Source organism: Copadichromis virginalis, linkage group LG3 (genome assembly GCF_057382275.1).
Source record: "Copadichromis virginalis isolate Kocher_CV1m ecotype Utaka linkage group LG3, C_Virginalis_male_GT1.1, whole genome shotgun sequence".
Lineage (NCBI taxonomy): Eukaryota > Metazoa > Chordata > Actinopteri > Cichliformes > Cichlidae > Copadichromis > Copadichromis virginalis.
The window spans coordinates 47,763,763-47,778,585 of NC_140620.1; the positions used below are offsets into that span (position 1 = coordinate 47,763,763).

At 40.5% G+C, this 14,823-nt stretch overlaps 1 protein-coding gene across 8 annotated transcripts in view; it reads right to left on the minus strand.

Annotated features, from left to right (window-relative positions):
- kcnip4a (potassium voltage-gated channel interacting protein 4a) overlaps nt 1–14,823 on the minus strand; it is a 165,674-nt gene that overhangs the window by 16,544 nt on the left and 134,307 nt on the right. The gene's annotated exons all lie outside the window — the stretch shown is intronic.

Below are 14,823 nucleotides of genomic sequence, written 5' to 3' on the forward strand. Positions count from 1 at the left end.
GACGACTTTAACTGCACTTTTATACCAAGAGCTCTTAATATAAGGAAAGTATGACAAAAAATATGTCAGACGTTTGCTTTGCTTTAGCTTTTTTTGTTTGTTTTTGCTGTGGATATGTTGTAAAAACTTTAAATTTCTACAGTAGACAGTAGAAAACAGGACATTTTCTTGCATTTATCTGTTTATCTATTACTTAATTGCTTTGGTGCATTATGAATGACCATGGAGGAGGTCTTTATCAGTAAGAAAAGCTGTAAAATTTATGAAAATGCAGTTAAAAGTCCAGCTTTTATGCAAACCTTTACCAGTCTTTACCAGGCCGATTTGGTCCCTAGGCCTAATGTTTGACACCCCTGAGCTACACTACACTTCTCTTAATCCAGCCGAGAAACATCTTAGTCTGAACCAACTGGCAGATCAACAGACATTTTTATTTACTAGCACTGCTGAAGTTATCTCTGAATTTACTTCACGGACAGTGCTCCTAACAGATAAAAACAAGACCAACGAGGAACTTCTTCTTCTGTTTAGCTGAAACAGTACAAAGCTACTCCCAAGACCATCTACGAACTGTCTTTGGATTCTGTGCTTTGTCTACTGAGCTAGTCCTTGGCTTTTAAACAGATGTGCCCTTATATCTAGATTTAGTTGAAAAGTAAAACAGAAAGAGTTGTCCTTTAGGCTGAGGTTTATTGCAAAGAGTGTTCAGGCCCTTTAAATTTACCCACTGAGCAATTTTATGTTGATTAGAGAAAGGCCTAAAAGATCTGTCAAAACCTGTAATTCCTACTTGTGTCAACAGTGTTTAGCTCCATCGCCTTGAAGCTGCCAATTTTGGGGTTTGCAGAGGTGGTGAAGAGGAATGGCGTCTTTTTAACCTTTTTAACCAGATTTATACTTAAAGTAGCATCTTTGTAATGACCTGAGAAGATGGCTTTTCACTTTCCAAGAGAACAGATCTTAACAGTGTTTAGGTGTCTGTGAAAGTTGCTTTCAATGCCATTTTGGTGTAATTTTTTTGTACAGTTTTGATGCAGGTTGGTGAAGCTATGAACTACTGGTTCAGGACTGCAGAAGTGTGAGATAGGACTAGTTCGCTGGTTACATTATTAATCAATCTCCAAGCACATTGTTCTCCATCAGTGTAAAAGACGGGCTCTGAATGTGATATGGAGGCTCATGACCTCGGGTCACGATGTAAGTTAATATCTCATCGGGTGTCATCTCTTCTCGCACATAATAAAGCTGGTTTCTTGACAAATGTGTTGCCTCCTCTTTAATTTAACAAAGTGGTGCATTCAAGGTAGGAATTGATGACCCCGCTACACACCCCAAAAAAATCTTCTGTTGTATGCAAAACCAACGCGTGAATATGAAAGCCATTAAGTAATAAGTCCACAGTGTTGCCAAAAAAACCTCCATTTGCCCTCCCTCTCCAGGCTATTGTGAAAAATTTAGTTCAAGGTTTGACGGCAGCTGTGGGTGTTAAGACGAGTGCTGTGAACCATTTGTCAATTGTGCACCAAGCACAAGGCAGCGCTCGCAGGTGAAAACAGTAATAGAGATGTAGCTCATGGCATGTTTATAACTAACTAGTTAAGATGGCTGATGAGAGTTGCAAGAGGTCTCTATAAACCTGGGCTATAAAGGGATCTAGTAGTAACAATTACATCATTGTACAGAGGGCATGGAAATAGTGTCATAAATCTGCAGCCTACACCGTCATGAAGTGTAGAAGCAAACTGGAGGTAGAGGAAAGAGAGAAATGATCCTTGAAAAGGTTGTTGAATTAATGATAATTAATGCTAATATTATTCTTTTGGATCATCTACTGTTTGGATCAGATGTTGCAGCCAAGGCTGTATCATACTTGCTTTATTTGTATGAATTCATGTATAAGCAAAAGTGGCTGAATTGGAGGAGGAAGAAGCTCAACCAAGCTTAGCCTTAAGCGTGAATTTTTACTCCTAATTTTGCCAAATACTTATTCCACAGAGCTGGAAAGAAGCCCCGGCAGAGTCAATATTTAATGTGCCTCTGCCTTTTCAGCCTCACAGTGTATAAAGCATAAACAGTGCACACTGTGTTAATGGACCACAGGCAAACCGCAGAGTGTAGATGGTTAAAAGCTCTTAGGTCTGGCCACATAATGACCAACATTATTGTGCACAACAAACTTGTTTGCTGTGAAGAATCTCTTTCTGTTGAAGGCCGCTTCATATTGCCTCCTCTGATAACACAATAACTTTGAGATTTAGAGGATGAAGCTCTCATCTGTTCTCGTTACCTCGGTGACACACACACCCTCCTACCTGAGTGGAGAGGAGACGTCTGAGTGCCCCCTCACTGAGGTTGAACTAGACAGATGTTGCTTTTGTTATCAAGATATATTGGTCTTGACAGCAAGCTGGCTTCATCTGGAGGCATTACTGTGCTCCAGAGAGGCACCTTTTTCTACCTTGGAGCTCAAGGACATCATGGAGAAGGGCCTTTAGTAGATTCTTTAGCAGCTGAACCGAGTTTAGGAGGCAGCGCGAACATTACAACGAATCTCGACTGTACTGAAGCGACAGGATGACTTAGCAAGAAGGCAATAAAAGCTGATCTCTAAAGTGGAACGGAGTAGAGCTTGAGTGACAGAGTGCTTAATCAGGCAAGAAAAGAGCAAACAGTCACGGCTGTCTGATTAAAAGTTGCCCTTTTATTTTATTGACAAAAAGGATTCGACGCTCGACTGTGTGTGATTCTGTGAAGAACAGCTCAAGCTGTGTCCTCCTGCCCCTTTGATAAAGGTCAAAGGTCGCACCTTTGCCGGTATTGCACCGCTTGTGTCCAGTTCATTAAAGGCAATAAAACCGCTGTTGTTGTCCTGAAGAATTAAGTATATCATGCAAGTCTAAACATTTACTTCACTGGTTTAGTTAATACGTGCCAACTCATACCGTCATGCCATACTTTTGCCTTCCTCGAAAGAAAAAAAAAATGACCTTAGCAGCTTCTTGAGTGACAGCAGCTATAATAGTAGGCTCTGGCTGACTGTACAGCTCGCCAACAACGTAATTCACAGCCACCCCTGAACAGCAAAGCTGCCTTCACTATTTTGGCCTGCAGCAATACAAGAGAATGAGACTGATGTCTCAGCAAAATGTAATTACCACAGACCATAGTGTAACACGCTTTGCAGACTAAACTAAAATGGTCTACCACACAGTATCTTCTTTGTCAATGCCCTGCAAAAACACTTATATCCTGAAGAACGAATGTCAGGATATTTCCCTTCCTCCCAGTTTGGACTGATCAATCACGGCCCCGCTGCTACAGTCCCTTAATGTTTATTATATCAGGACTCATTCATTCCAGAGTTATAAGGTCAAGCTGGAGGATAAAACTTTACTAAATCAATCGGGTCTATAAACCGAAAGAGAGGGACTAATAAATACTTGACACACAGACACAACTGCTTACTATCAATAACTCTTGGGTCAGTGCTGTTGAGCTTTCTGCTTCTTTGTTGTGGTAAGAGGGGGTACGTACAGTCTGAAGCTGCATACAGCCAAATGATGGCCTCGGGGAACACATAGGACAGATGAATTTAATACAGTAAGTGCAAAAGACCTGACTCCGTGTGGGGTTCAAATTAAAATGATTAAATTGGTCTTTAGTGGGGGAAGTCTGCATTTAATCTGTGTGAAATTGTCCAAGATCGTTTTTAATTTCAGCCACTGATAGGCTACATCAAAGCCTGGATTTTGCTTCCTCTCCAGCCGTCATTTACTTATTTTTGTTACAAGCTGCTTTTTATACGGTGACAGTCAAACACTGTGAACCAGCAACATGTGTCATTTTTAAAGACCTTCTATTTTGTGTGTGTGTGTGTGTGTGTGTGTGTGTGTGTGTGTGTGTGTGTGTGTGTGTGTGTGTGTGTGTGTATCTAAGATTAGGTCTTATATACTTTAGCTCCAGCTGCTTTAGCACAGTGGCGCCAAGAAGGCAGAGCTCACAAAAGTAGGCCATGACTCCAAGGGAGCACAACTTATCTTCTAGCACCAACAGTTAGATAGGGTTTTACAGGCATTAGAAATGCTGATGTGCACTTGTACTGCTTCAGTAGGTGGTCTGAAGATGACCGTGACTGGACTGGAGAGTTTTGGTTACAGATGATGGCCAACTTAGAACAAAAATACTGCATTTAGGCACGGAAAGTGAAAACCAAGGTCTGGACATTGAATAAAACCTAAATAACGGAGCTTCATGTTTAAAATGTAAACAACAGCAGGTTTTGGTTACTCACACAGATGCGCTAAAGCTAAATGCTAGTGTCAGTTAGCTAACATGCGCACATACTTATAACATACTTATCTTTTAAGTATCATGTTTTTACCTGCAGCCAAATTCAAAGATGCAGCCCTTGAATTTGGGCAATTAGTTTGCCATGTTAGCAACCTAAAATGTTCCTATTCAGCATTATACCCATTGTGCTGCTAGCTTAGGCTAACATTAAGCATGTAAACAGAAAAAGGGGGAAAGCTACATGACAAAAGCTGATGATGACAAAATCTCAAATTCTTTAATACATCAATGTTTACACATCCTTAAATTTATATTCATGAAAAGGATTGTTTTTCTGCCCTATTTTTGAGCCACGCTATACAAGACACTGTTCTAGATTGCTGATGCCATATAAACGTAGGGACAGAGAGAGCTGTTGATTCTGATTTTGAAAGATGGTGATTTTCACTCATTTCAAAGTCAGTGCTGGGAAATGAGACCAATGGTGTGATGAGTAACCACAGTCCTTAAATTTTAAAAGAAAGTAATAACTCCCCCTCAACTCCACCATTTGGTTTTGGGCTATAAAATCATTGTTGGAAACATATTTTACACACTGTGGCAGAAAAGTACAGAGCTCCCCCAGAGGTTTTTTTTTTTAATCCCTAGGGAAAGTTTTCTGTAGTGGAAACGTGACTTTAGATGCATGTGCAGCACATCCTTAACCTCATGAGACCTGAGCTCTTTTTTGGGATGCACGAGATGTAACCGGTCTGAGACACGGGGTCTCAGAGGTTAAAATAAATTAATAGAAGGACGAAAACTTCATTTAAAGTAGCTACAAAAGATACCACAAATACACCACATGTACGGCTGGATCAAAAATTTATCATTATGTGGTGTTTTTAGTATCAGTTTCCATAACAGACTCATGTCATCATGCTAAATCTATAATAAACAGATGTAAAAAACAAAAAACAAAAAAACCCTTCTTATCAGATTGGCTTTAGTGCAGAACACTTCACTTTAACAGCAATAAATAAAGAGATAGAGAGAAGAAATAAACTCTTATGAGTTATTGCAGCTTTTCTGGAGCAATGAAATAACAAAGATCATGACAGAGACAGTAAATAAGTGATGTAAATAGCTCTTTTCAAAGCGTCACTTACTATCAAAACCTGCCTGAATAAATCTGACTTCCTCACATTCACCAAAGTAACCACTGAGACTGGCCATCGATAAGCTCCAGATGACAACCAAACTCAAATCTGATCTTATCTTAACCCATGCTAACTCCTAATATAGCAGGTTCTGAATCCTGGCAATGCAACACAAGAAACTGAGGGTATCAAGTTAATCACAAGGCTGTGCTGTTTCCTCTGTTGGCCTTTTAGGGTCAAAATATGCTAACATAACAGCAAGGTATGGATGACTGCAATGGTTGTCAAACACACTACTGACTCAGATATTAAATAGTTCATATCCAAGAGAAAATAAAATGAGTGAATTTTAAGTTTGTTGGCTTCCAGCATGATTTGATTCGATCATTTATTTAGGCACAATATGGTCAGCAGTGATTTTCTGGGATCCTCCAAGTCACCTGTATGAGTGATTGTATGTGGCGGAGGACACCAGTGCTGCTGTCGCTTCTATCTGCATCCTGATGTGTATCTGGTCGAGAATCAAACTGGTTTAAAAGAAGTAATTAATCGCTCTGCACAAAATGGGATTGTTTTACTAAGCTAGAGAGTTAGTGAGGCATTGGTTCACTGAAGTGCCAGTGATTCCAACGATATTGGATAGTCCGTCAACAAAAATATACTGCCTTTTCAACAACTTCTGCTTTATAGGTTTTCTGGGGTTTATAAAAAAAATAAATAATAAGCTCTTTACAAAGACAACAAATGACAACATGCCAGACATCATTTATTAAGAGATGGATGGTATTGGATATTTTGAAGTGTTTACTGTCCTCAAGCCAGGTTTTAAAGTCAGTGGTTCCCCAGGTGTTAATCTCTTAACACCTTAATCTGTCTCCTGGTGGCCTCGAGACAGATCAAAGTTGGAGTAGAGTCCGAGCAGCGCCACCTCTTATCAGCCAAGTTTTACATTACAACAAAACACACAGCAATTTCATGGCATCTGCAGGGTCAGTGCCAGCTTAATTTGACTGGATCTTAGATGCAGCACAGCTATTTGCTTTTCCTTAAACATGCTTCATATCATTGAATGAACCAAACAGAGGCAAAATGACAAGAGGCTGTAAAAAAGGATTGTTTGATTGGATGGTATTTAAGTCGATGCTAGTGACTGGTAATTGCCATGCTGGTTTGTCAATACCTCGATTTAAATTCTCTCATCTTTCTAAAGGTCACCTTGGTATTAGTAATAGTCTGTATATGGAACATTTACAGAAGGTCATACAGCCAATTGATGAAATTCAGAGGCAAAGCCTTTTCGGTCATATAAATCTAATCTACTCAGCCGGAGCCAGGGGCTAGGATGCTTCTTTTAAGCTCAGTGTTATTTGGCTGTAACGCTACCAGTGTTTAAGTCCCAAGGCTGCATGCTGTTTTTGGGGGACAAACGTGGCAGATACTTGGCAGCTAGCAATTAACTGAAATTATACCCAGAGACAAGGGACGAGGGCAGCAGATGAGCAGTGTCTGGCAGCCTGCGCTTGCATGATTGGCACGAGTCCTAAAAAAAGGCCAATGTGATGTGAAACTGACCTGAAGTTACATCAACTCTGATGTCACAAGCTGTCTCCCAGCAGAATACTGAATTGCGCTAAGTGTTGTGTGGCTATGTTGATTTATTGCTCAAGATATGCTTCTGTCAACACTAAAACATCTGTTAACAGATGATACCTCTGGCGCAGATGCTAAACATAATGAGCATGCATTAGTGTAATGCTTGCATTACAGTATGTTAACACGTCGAGCGCAGCCAGATTATACAGATACGGGTAAACAGTTTTCAAGCTACAAAGCAGAGCAGTAAATGGGACTCGTGCTTATATGGTGCTTTTGTGCTTTAGCTGAACACTTAGAGCACTTTGTACTACAAGCATCATTCACCCATTCACACAGTCATACAGCAATTTATTCTGTGCTTTTTGGCACTTTCCCTAACATTCACGCGCACAATCACACTCCAGTGGATGAACTGGGGGCAACTTGAGTTGCAATACATTGTCCAAAGACACAACAAGCAGACTAGAAGATGCAGGGGTTAAACCACCAACCTTCCAATTGATACACAACCTGCTCTACCTCTTGACCCGCAGCCGCCCAGTGAAGCAGAAGGTAAGCAGAAGGTTACTGGGTTGATGCCAGACTAGGTAAGTCTGGCATCAACTTAGATGGGGGTGATGTCACTGCATCAAGACAGTTGTCCCTGCTACAGTAGTAACATTGGAAGCACAAGGAAAAACTGGATTTCTTTTGCTTCTAACAAGGTCGAGTCATCCATCACTAGTAATTCAGCCCGGTCACAGCAGATGGCCGCCCCTCCCTGAGCCTGGTTCTGTCGGAGGTTTCTTCCTGTTAAAAGGGAGTTTTTCCTTCCCACTGTCGCCAAAGTGCTTGCTCATAGGGGGTCATATGATTGCTGGGGTTTTCTCTGTATGTATTATTGTAGCGTCTACCTTACAATATAAAGCGCCTTGAGGCGACTGTTGTTGTGATTAGGCGCTTTATAAATAAAATTGAATTGAATTCAATGTCTAGTTGCAACCCATTCATGGATAGTGCCTGATCCTCCATGAATTGCTTATTTACCAAGTTATAAATACATAAAGTGATAGCACAGATTGAATGATTTACTACTCTTTGCATGCACTGCCATCATCTTGGATTGTAAAGTCGAAGATTGCAGGACATGTCCAGCTCTCCAAGCCAGAAATTCAATTTGGGGGGGGCAACTCAGAAGTTAACAAATGGAACATAGCATAATGGCTAGTTTATGGTGACTGCATTCACTGTGTCCCATACCAACTGGGACATCGTAGCCCTGTCGCTTGAGGCGTGCAGGACTCCCTGCAGTCTTCTCCTAAATGATAGGTGTTGCCACTCAAAATAAAGTTCCGCATTAGCGATGATGTGGGAGTAGAGGGAGTCAGAAAGTCTTAGCTTTTCGGACTGTTGCAACGTTTCCTTCTGTATAATCTGGGAATCTCTGAGCTCCTGTACTTAAATATCACTGACATGGTGGTAAAGGCTCACGACAAGACCAAACGACACTAAAGAATGGAACACACCAGTAATTGTGAAGTCAATTTCAGTGCGTGCTGGAGGGCATTCAAATGTGGTATCTACTCAGATGAAAGTGACACCATGTATATTCAACTCGGAACACAGCTGTTTGGGGAAATACATACTGAACTTTGGAAATATGCCAAGTAATAAAACTTAATAGCAAAGAGGTTGAAAGCAGAGCAAAAGCACCAATGAATCCATCATCTCCAGATCCGCCAGCAGACAGATTTTGCCTCTACCTGAAGCACTCTGAACACCAGAGCTGCCAGCAGTGGACATCTGCTGATTACAACACATTTTTTTTCCATGTGTAAGATCTGCAGATGCAAGTCAGTGAGAGATAAGTAATTGAAACGCAGGCCTCATGCTATAGCAGATAAATGAGAGGAGCAAAGAGGGAGGTGGATACAGACCTGCCATTTGTTTCCATTTTGGTGGTCACAAATACAAATAAGCTCTGAGACCAGAGTCAGCCAAAGCGATATGTCATTTCTGTTATTTAATAAAACAGTTTCTTATGGCAGGCAGGAAAAATGGCAGTGTAATCGCTGTAAGGAGTTGGAGGGCAAGGTCAGTCGAGCAAATTTCTTAGACCACATGGAACAGTGCAAACTCTTTTTGCTGAGATATGAATTTATTTATCCAGAGACATATTAAAAATTCTGCGTCATGCTGCCAGTAATGAAAAGAACATCCAAACGAGCCAAACCAAGGAGACCGGGAACGGATCCGTGTGAACAGAAGCCTTGACTATTCCCTTTACAGCAGGTTAGCTATTACAAGACAGAAGGCAAAATATCTCCAATTACAGTGGCTCTTTACTGGCACCAGGAACACATTATCCAATGCTTTCCACCATTAGTACAATTTGCTACAGCTTCTATGTTGCCTAATGCAATAATAGTAGTTTTAATTAGTTTAAACAAGCGGATACCGAAGACATGTAGGAACTAATTTTTCATGCTGAGTATGGCCAGGACCATAAAAAGCTGTCCTTTCCTGTTCTGACCTGAGTGTGAGTGACTGCACTGACTGGTGGTCTGGGAACCGGATGGCAAGGTTCTTTATGAGCGAGAGCGGACTCTCACGCCGGCCATAATGACACACCATCACCATTTATTGGAATCTGGGGGAAAGAGCAGTCTATGTTTTTAATTGCAATCATTTGTCATGTGGAAGTGCTTCAATAATAGTCTGTCTCTGGGAAGGCGTTGCTACAGCAGTGGAAGGAAAGGAACTTTGCCCTTTCTTCTCCAATCATTTTAAAGATTATAAGATGGGACAATGGAGGGAAAAGGAGGTTTATCATACTTCAGCTCCAAAGATTAGAGCTTTCACGCCAAGAAAAAAGGATACCCGGAGAAGAGATGGTCTTTATGACTAACTTCAGAGTGAGTCATCCTTATTCCAGCTGCTGACACTGACGCTACCAGTCACTCAGAAAAGTGCATCAATGGATTAATGGATTTTACCCCAGACAATGTTTACAGTGTAATTCACATCAACAGTCTGAGATGCCAAAACAAACTTTTGAACTCACATCCAATTTTCTCCATAAACTGCGGCTCAGCCAAAAGACGTGATGTGATTACTTGAAGGGGAACAAAATGGCCCCAATAGTTGATTAACGTTTTACTTACTTCCTCCATTATTTCTCTGACAGTGAGGCTTTTACTCTGCCACTGCTATTGTGATGAAAAGGAAGTAGCCAGCTGGGATGATTTATGGTCTGCAACACCAGCCAATAAGATCCAAATGAGCTAAGTGATTTTTTTTCCTTCCTTTTTATTCAAATATAGAAAAGTATTATTTCATGTGCTCGGACTACATTAACATTTTCCTGTAGCTTTACAGCTGATGATGTATGATATTTCATCAGACTCAGTGCAAATTCAGACTTGTCCTTGCTCAGCAAATGGTTTCAATATAACAGAGGAATCTCTCGTGATATGAGATTGGTTTGCGAGAGGTACAATTCAGCACTTTATATTTCCCAGTGTCCCAGTTCTTTTTACAATAGTGCACACCACTAAATTCTTCCAAAAAGCCCTGCTGTTCAGTTAGTCGAGGAGTTAAAATCAAAACAAATAGAAGAAACATCAGTTGTGCCCAAACATGCAGACCCACCTCCCCCAGCTTCCACCCACAAACAACAAAAAAATAAATCCTCAGTGAAATTAATGGGGACTATAAACTCCACTGAATTCACAATCAACCACAACAAGAAACATGCATTATGAATAAGAACTGATGTCCTTGGTTTAATTATGGACAATACTGTTGCTGGAATGATTATTCATTTTGCAGGCTAATTAAAGCCAGAAACACGCTGAATGAGCACGCTTGTTGTGCAGCCTTGATTAAAAAAAAAAAAAAAAGGGGGAAAAGCATGTGCAACTTCAAAGGTCTAGAGATGGTTGAAAGAAGCAAGGCTCAAGCTTAAATTAACCCCAAAAAATGCAACACCAAATCCTTAAAAACCTCTTAATGTATTCACAAGACAATATGCTTTGGAGGTTGTGTCCTACATTGCTGCGCTGTATGTACAGGTCATTTAATTAAGTGAATCTTTAAGTATATATTGTGCCTCCTGCTCACTCGTCCATGGGGAGCTTTTTCATGCTGCCATCACCTATCTCGCAGCATATATATCCTTGCCTCAGAAGCATGCAGCTTACTTTTATCACCACTTATTACCAGTGATGTTTTCATCAACATTGATTGCTTGTGTGATACTTGCCCTTGCTTTAAAGTAAGTCCTCTTACTTCCACTAAGATCCACTGCCAGGCCTTTCTTGCCTCAAAAGACACCATGAGGACCGGTAACGCAGCACAGGTGGTTGCTCTAAAGCATAGAAAGTAGCTAAAGGAAAATTAGACCATTTGACTGTTTAAATTTACTGCTGAGTGGATGAGAGATTAAAGCGCTACAAAACACTTTACACTTCTTTACCTTTGACTGGATTTGTTTCCAATCTTTTAAAAGTTTGCCTGCTGGAGTAATTATTAGATTTATTCCCACAATGGACACAGCCAAATGAATTTACTGAAAAGACTGTAAATGCCATCCATCATAACAAAAAGGATGCTAAACACTTCTGACCCAACTTTGATGATATGTGACTTAAACAAAACAATCCCATAATAAAGATGCACTAAACCATCTACGATGTCCAAAAAACAACGCGTTTGAATGAAAAATGAACGCAATGCACTTAAAAAAATGAAGAATACCTTTTTGGTATTTTACAGTGATATAAATCCCTCACAGGCTGTATGCCTTAAACAATATCATAAGTATGTGTACAGACAATGAAGACATAAAGACCAACACAGTTAGCTGTCATTCTCCTACTGCAGGGGTCGGCAACCGAAGGGTTAACTGATGGCTCGACCATAGCTGGACTGGCCATCGGGCATACCGGGCATTTGCTCGGTGGCCCGGTGACTTTTTTTCCCCTTTGTAACGGTAAAACACTGAAAGGTGGTGGATTGGCCAGATTCTGGTCGGTGTGTAAAAATAACTCAGTTGTTTGGTGGCGGCTATGGCGGAGCTTCCTCAGATTCAGTAAAATTAGCAAGTGGTGGAGGCCAGCAGGTGGATGAGAGAAAGGGGAGGCAGGAGGAGAGCCCCGAGGCAGCCGCCAGTCCGAGTGTCAGGTGAACTGAGCTTCAGGTAAGAAGTTATGACCTGCAGTCTGTCTGGGTCAGATATGAACCAAGTTTAGGTGGAGTTTATTTTTGTTGTGCTGACTTTTTACAGTCAGCTACAATAACTCGTACTGCGTACTAGCTAGCATGACGGAGTTTCTATACTGCTGGGTGGGTGCTATGATGTTACTTACTGATAGTGAACTTTATTTAATTCATAAGGTTAGTTAGTAGAGTTGCCAACCGTCCCGTAAAAAGACGGAATCGCCCCGTATTGAGAGAAAATATTACGCGTTTCGTGTTGAGGTGAAAAGGAACAGTTTGTCCCGGACTTCAGCTAGAATGAAAAAAGGACACAAGGCTGGAGTTATTCTGTGTCTTTGCTGCACAGCTGCCTCTTCTTCTCTCATCTCCCCCTCCCTCTCCTGTTGCTACTTCAATCATGAAACTGATCAATGATCAGCTGATCGGCTTTTCTCTCTTGTTTGTTTATCGCCCACTTTGCACCAGAAAGAGGAAACCACCGGATGTCGCGCTAAACAACAGCAGCAGGTTTAAACTTGATCAGCTGTTGTTAGAATTTATTTAATATTACTTTCTACTATCAGCTGATGTTTGCTGGAGCCACAGCTGTAAAAGCTGCTGGTCATGATATCGGTTTGGTTATCTGGTGAGAGGGAAACATGAAGATGTCTTTACTGAATCATCAGAGCTGAACAGGTGATGGAGAAACAGGTTTACCTTTAGGTGACATGAATGAGTTGAAGGGAAGTTATGAACTGTTTCTGAGAGACTAATAACACCAGGATCCTTTTTCTACGTAGCTGACAGCTGGTAACTGTGCAGGGGCGGGTCTAGCAAAGTTATGCCAGGGGGCCAGGTAGGGCATTAACAGGGAGAGGGGGGCACAAATAAATACTTTCTTATTCTCATTTAAAATGTCTAGCTTTTATTAAATAATTATCTGAAGCTTACAACCAAAGTTTTTATCTGACGTAAAATGTATAGAAATCATACATATAGCATCGAAGTAGCTGGAATCCATAGATGTGCGTGTTCATGGAGCTTGTATTGTCACCTGCTGGACATCACTACCTGACAAGTTTAACTGTCTTCAGAACATTGCAAAGGCCTTATTGACAGTATTTGGCTCTACTTATCTGTGTGAGCAGATTTTCTCTCACATGAGTGTCCTCAGGTGGCCGTCTGAATGCTGGACACTTGGAGACCTGTGTCTTTGAGTGGGAGACCAGAGATCACATTAACACACATTAACATAGTTTATTTTTCTTATCATTGTTGTGAGGAGACCATCAATAGCATTTGTATTTTCTGTATTTTCTGTATTTGCTGTTATGGATAAAAAAGTGTCTTTTTTTGTTTCAAAATTGCTGATAACTATTCGCTGATAGCTGCCAACATCTGCGAACAAATATAATTCTATAAAGTGGTCCTATATAGTGTGTAACTGTTAATAAAGAGCATTATTAAATTTATTGCTAATGCAATCATATGGCACATTGACTTCTGAGGAAATTTTAAATGGCACTCGCCATCAGAAAGGTTGCCTACCCCTGTCCTACTGTATGGCCAGCTTCATGCCGAGATGATGTGATTATCAATGACAGGCATGTCAGAACAGCTTGATCATAAATAAATGCCACCAAACAGCAACAGAAAGGTCACTCATAATTTTGGATGATAAAAATTCACCAGCTGTGGGTTCCAAAGATTTTTACGCAGCAGGCTTTAGACATCTTGCTGCTTATTAACATTAGCTGAGCACGATTATAACACGCACGATGAAGGCCAAAATCGGTCCGATCACCAAAACGGTCGCACGACTCAAATCAGCTCAAAATGGGCCTAAAACCGCACAGTGTGAGCCCAGCATTAGAGCAGCAATGTTTGTTCCCCTCAGAGAAAGGGAAGAATGGGAAAAGGAAAACACCTGGCTGGAAAAAGTTAATATGGGCATGTGCAGTGAATATCAGCGCTATGTGGCCAGAAGTGTGATAATATAACTTATTTTGTGTAATAAACAACTGCAAGGATAGATGATTACAACAAATAGATGACTAATACATAAAAGTACTGCATAGATGAATAATGATGATGAGTTATGATGCGTAATCATGGGAACAAGCGGGTTTACAAACAGGAGCAGCTGATTAGCATTAGAAAAGCTGAAATAATACCTCAACTGAAGCCAATTGTACTAAATGCACTAAATGTGCACTGTTACAAGAATATTTTTCTTTCTATTGTTTTCTATTAATTTATATAATTTTAAGTTAAGCAGGACAGAGTTCTTTTAAAGAAAGATTTACTTATATTCTCAAAAGTTAAGCATGACAGGCTTCTGTTTAAGAAAGAGACCTGTTTTACTGTGTTAATGTTGTCATTTTGAGCTAAAAATAAATGGCTAAATGATCATTTGTTTCACATGTGTTCATATCACAAAGAATAGAATATGCATCTACTTAAATCAACTTCAAGTCAAATGGTTAAAAAATAATTTCACACACAAAAAAAGAGCTACCACACTGGGAAGGGTGAAGACAACTGGGTCGCCCAGCCCTGGCCACGAGGTGTCCCTTATTTATTTTTCAGGGAGTTGGCAACCCTAGTTGGTACATAAGAG